The 10,765-nt window shown below is 39.1% G+C and overlaps 1 pseudogene; it reads left to right on the plus strand.

Moving 5' to 3' along the window:
* The first annotated feature begins 461 nt into the window (after nucleotides 1–461).
* On the plus strand, nucleotides 462–9,877 carry LOC131922022 (phospholipid scramblase 3-like; annotated as a pseudogene).
* Nucleotides 9,878–10,765: the final 888 nt, after the last annotated feature.

The raw sequence follows: 10,765 nt of genomic DNA on the forward strand, positions 1-10,765 counted from the left end.
TTTAATTACTCATGCAAAGACAAGTTCCAGGAGTTCGGATTTGGATATGTCTTTTGAGTGGCCACTATTCAATGCAGAAGAGCATTCCAGTTTGGGACATTTCTTTTGGTATTTCTCCACGATGACAGATACTTTCTTCTGACCATGTTCAGTCCACTGCTGAAGCATCAAAAGCATCCCCCCCTTTTTAGTTTGCTTTCCAGTGCTTTGTTTTAATTTTAAATTAAGTTTTTATCTCTCTGATTACATTACCATTTGTTCTTGTGTATTGTCTACTTCTACCATTTTCCCTTAACATATTAACTTATTACCCAGCATATTAATCACTTTAAACTCTCTGAGAACTTAAAATCTGTGTCATCTGAGGCCAGTTCCAATGTTTGCCTTGTACACTCATGTGGTGTTTTTTTCCTTGCCTTTCAGTACACCTTATGGATTTATCTTTTTGAAAGTCAGGCATGATGTCCCAGACAATTAGAACTGAGGTATGTGTGCCTTTAGTGTGAGTTTTTATTTTAATCTGGCTGCAAAATAGACTGTCTTTCCTGTTTGCTGTAGCTGTAGGGACCAAACATAACAAGTTCTCTCATGTTTTAATTCTTCACAATCTTGTCTTTGGGTTTCCTTGTCCTGGAGTCTACATTCCATAGTTCTTTCACCTAAAAATCTGTTTCATTTGAGTCCTGCTGCAGTGGAGTACAGTGGAGGTGAGGAAGGAAATCTATAATATTATGATTTATCCTATGGCTTAGGTTCTGTTCTGTGATCTCAAACTCCTCCCCTGGCTCTCTTCATGTGAGACAAGAAAATGAGGGGAGTTAGAGTTGAAGAAATGCCTTCCCTCTAGGTGGTGTATACACTGGCAAAATTAGTCCCTGGCAAATAAGACTTGATTAAAAAGAAGGGTCTTAGCATATTTCATTATGCTCTTTGATCACAGCTGGGTCTCAAAGAGGTATCTGCATCTCATCATTGTGAGAAACTGATGGGTAAAACTCACACTCAGGACCCCTTCCTCACAAGACTGGCTCTCAAGAATTTCTCACTCTCAAACTGTCTTCACTATATCATCACAGCAGTCATTTAACTATCTATACTGCCGTGGCTTTTATTTCCAGAAGAATTGATCCCAGCTTGGACTCCATAGATTTTCTCTTCAGTTTGGAGCTAGTAATCTTCCTGAACAACAGTTATCTGAAGGCAGGGAGCAGTGCTTCTCACTGCTCAGCGTTCTTCTTGCTGTGAGGACATTTGTGGAATACTGCTTTACATAGACCTTTTATGTTGCCCTTTGATGTACACGATTCTGAGTACCCTAGTGTTCGTGTTACTTTCCTTGTTTTTCAGAATTCTCAGATGGAGAATTTTTTATATTCTTCAGCATTAGTTGCCTCATACTTCCTGGCATGATTGAAACAGGAAGTCCAACATTGTTCATTTAAGACTATGGCCAGTCATTGCACGGTTTCACTATGAGACCCTGTGCTTACTGGGAGAGAATGTCTTCCTACTGTTAGAGTTTTCTAATTGCCATTAAAAGTTGGTCAGGTCATTGGCTGGCAATGCCATAGGAGTTTTTCATTAAACTGTTATTTTTCTCCATGTTTCAACTAGTGAGAGAAATCCCAAGGTGGATGCAAAGCTTCAGTATTGCTGTCTTATTCATTGTTCTCTACCTCTTCGTTTCTTAGCTCTGTCTTTTTCTACAATCTTTTTGTTTAGCAATCCATTTAGTTTGTTAATTATGGTTTTTAAAATATTCTCTTTTTTTTGCATTATCTGTCAGATTTTATACACTTCCAGAGGTCTTCTGCTGCCTTCTTGTGTAGAGAACTAGTAAATAGTATTCTTAGCAGTCCTAATTCATTTCAACCTTTAGAAAGCCTTGCCTGTTTAGATAGCAGAAGGAATCTCTCATACTTTCGTTTGTCTTAGAAAAGTTATTTGGGGCGCTGGAGGGATGGCTCAGCAGTTAAAAGCACTTGCAGCTCTTTCAGAAAACATGGGTTCAGTACCCAGCGCATACAAGGGTTTTCACAACCATTTGTAACTCCAGTTCCAGAGGAATCCACCACCCTCTTCTGGCCTCAGAGGATACTGCATGCTATGGTCCACATAACATACAAGCTGGCAAACACTCATAAGCATGAAATAAAAGCCATGATTATCTGTGTGCTATTCGGTGCTTAGCTTATGATGTAGTCTGGAGGAATTCTAATTCTCTTAGTTGGCTGTGCTCACAGAAAATTTACCTCACTCTTGGGACCGGGTTTGCTTTTGTCAGAATTGCTGCTCACTCGTACACAGTATCCGAAACTTGCTTGGCAACCTTGAAGTCTTAGGTGTAATAACTTCCTGAGATTCTCGCTGTAGTAACTGGTCCCAGTCCTATATTGATGTAGAATCTTGCATTGTGGAGTTTTCATGTTCCCTTTCAAGAGCTACGCATTTTTACTAGCTTTTACCTCCCCACTGGATCCCAGGATGGAAGACTTTCCTGGCTTCCCCCCCCCCCCCCCCACAAGAAGAAGGTTTTGCATCTTCCTTATGGTGAATGGATGGAACACTTGATTTTTCTTCCGGCCAAGGATATAGAAGCTTCCTGCCCACAACCCCAGCATTCCAAGGCTTTTACTCTGTAAGAGGGAGGGGTCCTCAGAAGTCTTATAGCCTTATGCTAATGTGCTTCCTCTCTGGGCCGCTTTGTTTTTTAGTTTTCTCCACAAGTATCCAGTCCGCTAGTTGAATCTCACAGAAGAACATTTGCAAATGAAGTTCTTTAGCTCCGGTAATATTATATACTTATTTTAAAGAGACAGGTTAGTTGAAGTTAATTTTTAAATTGATAGGTAATTTCTCTCTTTGAAACTCTGAAAGCAGGGTACCACCATGTTTTAGCTGCTTCTGTGCTGTGAATGAGAAAGCTAGCCTCCTTGGCAATGAGTACATTCTCTCTGTTGTTTAAAGTCTCTGTTCTTTGGCGGTGTATTTATTTCCCGTTTTTCTGGCACGTGTTTGACACGGACTTCATTCCTCTGTCTTTGCCTTGCATCATGCTCCCTGTATCTTGCCTTTGGAATTCCTAACAGACACAGTTGGACCTTCTAATGGATCCTTTTCATCACTAAATCTTAAAGTCCTACTTTAAAGTTTTGTTAGCTTCACTAGATTTTTTTCATAAATGCTCCAACTTTTTTCCATTCATGAGTTTGTGTTCAACCATGACTTATCTTTCAAACATGATACCACGAGCCTATTCTCTGAGCACCCTATTTTTTTATTTCTTAAAATTTCTAAGGACTGAATAATGCACACAAGTTATGAAAGAGAATACAAAGCTAATTGTCCTTCTAGTATTAATTCTATCATAGAGCTTTCATTTTTTGGTGATGGATGAGTACATAAAAATATATTTTATAGTGAAAGTATAAAATCCAGTGTGAAGTTCAACAGCTTCAAAATGTCTATTCAAGGAGATGTATAGACCATGAGTCTGGTTAATTTTGGTGTATGATATTTATTTTATTTGTGATTTTTTGTATAATAATTTTTAGAAATTCTTCTTTAAAGATGAGTTTCAAACTTCTAATATTTAACATGAATTTTTAATTGTCTTTTTGATCATCTAAAATATGTACACATAGTACGTTCACATGATATAATGCTCATTTTCAGCCCCTGTATAACACACGTGTTATGTGCCCGTTGTCTTGGACTTCCATGGCAGCATATCATAGAACTAGCAGTTTGAGCAGCAGGCATTTATCTTCTCACAGTTCTAGACAATAGACATCTGAGGTCACAGCACCAGATGGCCCAGGGCTGGTACAGGCTCTTAATTTGACTTCCAGGTTCTTGCTTTCTCATTGTTTCTCTAGATTTTACATAGAGATAGCGGCATGTCCATGCAATCAGAATTATCATTTCTTGTGTTGATAAGACTAGTACTCACAGGTTGTCATCTGACATACATTGCCTATTAAAGCCCCAACTCCAGAAAACCAGTCCCTGGGGGTCAGATTGGGGCTTCCACATACAGATTTTAGGGGATATGATTAGGTCCTCAGCAAGTGTCCTTAACTTATAGGTTTTTTTTTTTTTCCTTTCTTATTACAGGGCTTGCCTTGAGACAGCTCAGTTCCAGAGATGTGTGCAGGAATTAGTTAGGAGCACTCTTAACCAGGATTCCTCTACTCTTCTCCAGGCAAAATCAGTTAACAGAGACAAAGACACCAGACTCTGATGCCTTCTGGTCCAAACAGGCTTCCTCCTGTGATGCTGCTTGCTTCCCTGTGTTTCAGCTACTTGCTGACACTCATGTCCCCAGCATGTGAAGATCCTCCCCCTCCATTTTCTCATCTAGGAAAAACAAAACAAAAGTATTGAATTGTTTACACCATATTCTCCATTAGATTTGTATGTGCACATTTTTTTTTTTTTTAACAAGTGTTCCGGATGCTCTAGATTCTCTCCTAGTGTGTTGATTTCTGGTCATTCTTCTTATAAATTAGAACGGGAGAATTCATGACCAAAAGTTGTTCCTTTAGAACCTCTGTGTCACAGAGGTGCTGTTGGAGAACAGAAAACAAATGATCAGGTACTTCTCATAAAATGGAGGAACTGAAGTTTTTGCATAAAGGGTGCTTTTATCATGATTTCCTGAATGCAGCCTGAGAATTACATGAGCTTAACCTTTTTTTTTTTTTTAAAAAAAAATCTAAACAATATTTTCTCTCTCTGGCACATAAGTGTATCATGTTTAGTCTGAAGTGACCTTAGAACTTTGTTCATGATTTGGCATGCTCGTCAAAAAGATAGAGAATCCAAAGTTATATAGGAAACAGAGACCGGGCAGAATGCGTAATTTACAGCTTACTCTCAGCACATTTTCTGTTTGATGAACTGAAAATAACCAGGACTTTTTGGTGTTTCTGTTTCATTTTATATACTTATATAGTTATAAATGCCATTTTTTTACTTCTATATTTTTATGCTCACAAAATAATTTTAATAACAGGAGCCAATAATACTTGACATGAAATAATGACATATGAGAGCATACAAAGTTTCAAGCTGTAGTATATAAAACTCAATTATATTTTTATCCAATATTCCTAAATTTTTATGTAAAATATGTGTGTTATAGTAAAGTTGATACATATGTTCATTTTAATTGAATGCAATAATTTTAAAGATCCCAATGAATTTGTTTGCTCTCTGCCTGTGTGTACACACACTTAGTTATCAATGTGGCACCATTTGAAAGTTTCTGATGGTCTACCTCTAAGTATTATGAGCATTTTCTAAAGCAAGAGCATTCTTTTTAGAAAGTAAACAATTCCCAATTTAAAAAAATATCTGGTCCATACAAAAATTTCTTCATTGTCCATGACTGTCCTTTACTGATTTTTAATTTTTTAAATTCATTTTACATACCAACCACAGATCCCCCTATTATTTTCTATTAAGGACCCCATTAATGAACACTCATAGTACTTGCGATTATGACTTTTTGATCAATCTTCTTTTCCTGTGCTGCTGTTTTTGACCGTTGCCCAGCTGAGGTCCTGAGGCAGCAGGTCAACCTTCACATCTTGTCTAACTTTTTTTCTGTCAGTATTATCTAACTGGCTTCTTTATTTCCTATAATGGAGTTGGAGGGTTTTGATTAGATTTTGGTTAAGCATTTTTGGTAATGATACTTTATGAACATTTTTTATCTCATACTGTGTAATATCACTTGGAAAAACACTAAATTGTCTCACATTAAGTATGCTAAGTGGTCATGGAGTTTAGAAGGAACGTTGTTCATCATTTGTTAAGTGTTTCCAGGTGGTTTTACTTAGAATTCAAGTTTGTCTTTCCCAGTGATGCTTTTCTTGGTGATTATAGCATGCTTTCATGATTCTTGCCTACATAATGAACCGACTTCTAATCCTGAATAGGATCAGAGTCAAGTCCTATGTCCCTTAATGGATAAAACTAGACCGTTTTCTGATCAATAGCAAGTACATTTGATGCCTCTTTCTATTCCTAGCCTGGTATCTTATATACTAAAGAGATGCAAAATACAACTTGTCCACTTAAGAACCTTGATTTTTGTGTCCTCATGCTTTTCAATTTCTTTTACACACACACACATACACACACACACACACACACACACACACACACACACACACACAGAGAGAGAGAGAGAGAGAGAGAGAGAGAGAGAGAGAGAGAGAGAGAGAGAGAGAGAGAGAGAATTTGTTTATTTGGCCCCATTGTTAGGGCTGCCAATCTAAACCCCAGGAAACATATCAGAAGAGAAGAGGAAGAAAGGAAAGAGGAATAAGAAGAAACAAGTCAATTTTATTAAGAAGGGACTGGATTGGAAACAAAAATTCTTATCAACAGTACTTGTATACCTCTTGTTACTTTGTGCTTGACAAGGACAGTGCTCTAGCAGTGAGTTAAGTTTTCAGATTCAGAAAGCCCATTTATGAAATGATTATGATGCAAACATCTGATTGGGCAAGGAGCATAAGCAGGAAGAGTTTTTAAGTGCCTCTCAGGCTTCCGTCTTGCAAGCTCGAGTTAAGTCATCTTGAAATGATTAGTTCTTTTAATAAAAGTCATGACTATAAAAATGTATTTCTTTTATTTTCGTAAATTGAATCTAAATTATTTACACAAATGAGTTTTGATTTCTCTACCGTTTTGAACCTCTTCAACGCTGAAACATTTTCATTGTTTTGAAGATGAACTTTATTTTTGAAAAACAATTGGAATTTGTGAACTAAGCTTGGTGACTAAGAACCATGAAATAAACAAAATAATAACCAATTTGGTAACAACAGAATATTTTCGCTGAAAGTACACAAAATACCACAGTGGATAAAGGACCAATTATTGTGTCATAGTTCACAACTATTTACAAATATCAAATGCTCGTGATTTATATAGTTTATTGGTTTACTATTTATTTAATAATCACATAAGACAAACATTGTATCTTCATTTTGACTGCTGGAAAAGTTGAAAAAGCTTTACTATATCTTGACATTGGAAATTAAAGAGGTCTTCCCCAGTTCTCTCAGCTGTCTGTTCTCATTCATATCAACTTTGTCTCTTTAATTCTGTCATCCTTGCTCAAAAACATCCTATTTGTGGACACGACCTGTGGCTTATCCATTACAACCCAAGTTGTATCCATCAGTCCATTGTATAATGTATCCACAGGATTTAATATTTCACATTGTCTTTCTTCTACCAATCAGGACAGCAATCTTACTTTTCCCTACTTTGTATGGTAGTCACTAATTCATTAATTATACATTTATTAAATATCTGTTACAAAAATATGAAAATACAAAGATGACAGTGAGATCTTTCTTAACATAAGGGAGTACAGGCTAATTATCAAGTAATAATAATTTAATACAATATGATAAAGTACAAATATATTCTAGTCCTCAGACAACTCCATGGCTGACAAATATTCAATCCACTGTTCTTTATCAATGCTGTTTCCTCTTTCCATTCTCAAATAAAATAAAATTGACATTGCATGACTTCATCAACCACTCTGCACCTTCTTCTCCATCATTAAAGTAGGGTCTCTTACTTAAACTCAGCGATTGAGCTAGTCAAGCAAGCCAGCTTGCTCCCAGGATTTCCTGTCTTCACCCCCAGAGCACTGATGTTATAGAAGGCTGCTGTGCACACCTGACATTTCCATAGGTCCTGAGGATTCAAACTCTGGTCCTCACATTCATGTGGCAAGTGCTTTACCCATTCTCAATTCTTTATTTCTTTAGTTTGTTTAAAAATTAGGCATCTTGGACTACTTGACTACCTCAGCTGACAATCACCCAACTTTTAAAAAATTCTAAACAGCACTTTCTCTCTCTCTGAAATATAAGCCTATCATGGGAAGAGAATGAAGTCATTTTCATTTTTATCTGGTAACTCTGTGAGAACTAAAGATGTTGCTTTCCACATGAGAATCCACTTACTGCAGCAAGTGTCAAAATATTCAGAAATGAATAGGAATTTGTTTGATTTGAAAGTGCAAAGGAACTATCCCTGAGCTGTTCCTTTATTTGGGAATATGATTTGAGTTACAAGTCCTAAGGGAACTATTTGCTTCTTTGCTTAGTTTTTGTTTGTTTTTTCTTCTTGTTTTGTTTTCTATTAGATTGTATTTTGATATTTTTAACTTGTGGTTTGAGTAGATTCCATGAGATTATAAGATACATACACTTTTTTTTCTTACTCACTGGTAAAATGTCAAGCACACTATTAGAACATTAGAAACATTATTAGTTCTTAAAACATCTTTAGAAATGTGGGTTCATTTTTGAGCACATGCTCTCAATTTTCTTTGGTATACATTAAAGATACCAATGATCTCTTGATAACTGTTTGTTCCAAATCTACCTGATTCCTAGATGTCTAAAAATTACGGAAGTCAAGAGACCCTGTGTTCCCCTGACACACACCCATCCCCCAGAGCAGCTGCCTCTACCTTTGTCTTTATGTCTCTGTGTTATAGAGTTTGTCTTCACTCTAGAACTAAGCCTCCTGAGGACACAGACATCCAAATAGTCCCCTCCCATTACACATGTCAGGGTACTTGTCCTCCCAAAGGCTAAGCCCCTTACCTCCTTACCAGGTGACAGCTGAGTATCCAGAGCAAGTGGACCCAGACAGGTTCCAGTGCCCGCCCAGGTACCTGCCTCTGTGCTACATTCTCTTCCCCTGTCTACATACTCTTCTCCTCGCCAGGCCCGAAGGCCTCAAGGTCTCGGGAAACTGCCAGAGTTGCCATCCGGCCACGAATTCCTAAGGCAAATTGATTAATAAATAGCTTGATTTCCTTAAGGGACCCCCTGGAAGTAGGATCAGAATGCATGCCTGGTGCACGAGCTGGCTTTTTAGAGCCCACTACCTATGGGGAGACATCTTGCACAGTCTTGATGCAGGTGGAAGGGCTTGGACCTGCCGCAACTGAACGGACCAGGCTCTGCTGACTCTCCTTGGGAGGCCTTACCTTGTCTTAGAAGGGAATGGGGGGTGGGTTGGGAGGGAAGGCTGGGGAGCAGGAGGACAGAAGAGAGGGGATCTGTGGTTGGTATGTAAAATGAATAAAAATTTTTAATTAAAAATAAATAAATAAATAAATTTGTAGGCACTAGAAAAAAATTGATTCATCAGAAGCCTGAATGAATGGAAACATTCCTAGGATGGGAGAGCTGTAATAGAGATGAACCATGCTCTGGGACTGGACGGCATGTGGAGTCAGGCTGTTGAAGTGTGCAACTGTTGTTGGTTGTCTATGCACCTGTGCTGTGGTGCCCTCTGGTTGCTTCCTGTCTGCCTAGCAAACTCTGGGACCAGAAGGTGCTCCACCTCCTCTACCCACTCCACTATGGCTGCAGCCGCTGCCCCTGTGGCCTTTAGGAGATGACAGTACAGACTCCACCCAGGTTAGTGGCCATGTGCTACGGGCCTGGCCTCCCTCCTTCCTTTATAAATTCTCCATCCTGGATGCTGACTGCCAGACCGCCCTTCAAGTAGACGGGCTTTGCTGGACTTTGTGGCTGTGGCATAGACCCCCAACCCTGAGGTGAAAACTAGAGAAGAATCTTGAAGTGTGGGCTGCATCAGCAAGCAGTAGGGACGGTTGCTCCAAGAAGCTCTCACAGATGCCGATGACTTTGGCCTTCAGTTCTCAGTAGATCTAGACATGAGAGTGAAGCCTGTGATGTAGGGAGCCGTGTTTCTCATTGATTATATTTTCTTCAAGAAGCTAACAGGTGCTGGGCCCTCTGCCATGACCAGTTGGAAGCCACCTCAAAATGAGGAGACTATCACCTCAACCAGAGTTTAAGATGCTCACCTGCCCTGACCTTTCGCTATGGAGGCAACCCCTTCTTTGGTATACAATGCAGCAGACAGACAGGGGTGACTGAGTGGTTGGGAGCCATTGTGTCCCATCCATTCCCTCTCCTCTCCCCTCCTTCACCTGTGGTCTTGGAGAGGGTATGCATGAGAACCCTCCTCGCTGTGTTATCTCCCAACAGTTCCTATGCACACAAGAATATTAGCTTTCGAATTTTCCTACCCACCCTTTCCTACCTTACTCCAGGGCCTCTGCACAGGAGCAGGCGTTTGAAATCCAGTACTAGAGTTTTCCAATTGGGCTAGTGGATAGAAGGCAAGCAGCATCAAATAGGGCTGACATGCCACTCTTCCCTTATGTCACATTAATCTATTAGTTTAGCTTCAGCCTGTGGCACTTCGAAGGATCCCTGCCTCCTCACTAATAGTTGTAGAGGTTGAGACCCAGTGCCACCTTCCTAACTCCCTGGGCCCTGCTGGTGTGTTCTGAAGTGTCCTGGGCCTTATTTAGCTGGTAACCCCTTCTGCCCACTGTAAGAAGGAAGATGTGCCTTTGCGTGTTGTATTCATAAACTTTGAACTTTTTAAACGTTGGGAGATAGATGTGGTGGGAGAGGGGAGAAGAAAGAACTGAATGGCAACAGCTGGGCTAGAGTTGGCCATCCCTTCATCTATACTGTTTGGATTAAAGAAAAAAAAAAACCCTTGAGCAAAAAAAAGAAAGAAAAATGACTGAAGTAAAGGTGGAATCAGCATTGAACTATCACTCTAGTCTGAATTATGGTCTACATATGAAGGAGAATGAAATGTCCTGGTCCTAATCTCCTCAACTGTCAAATACATGTGTGTACTAATTTAGCACTGATGTCAAAGATCC

This window comes from Peromyscus eremicus, chromosome 11 (genome assembly GCF_949786415.1).
Source record: "Peromyscus eremicus chromosome 11, PerEre_H2_v1, whole genome shotgun sequence".
NCBI lineage: Eukaryota > Metazoa > Chordata > Mammalia > Rodentia > Cricetidae > Peromyscus > Peromyscus eremicus.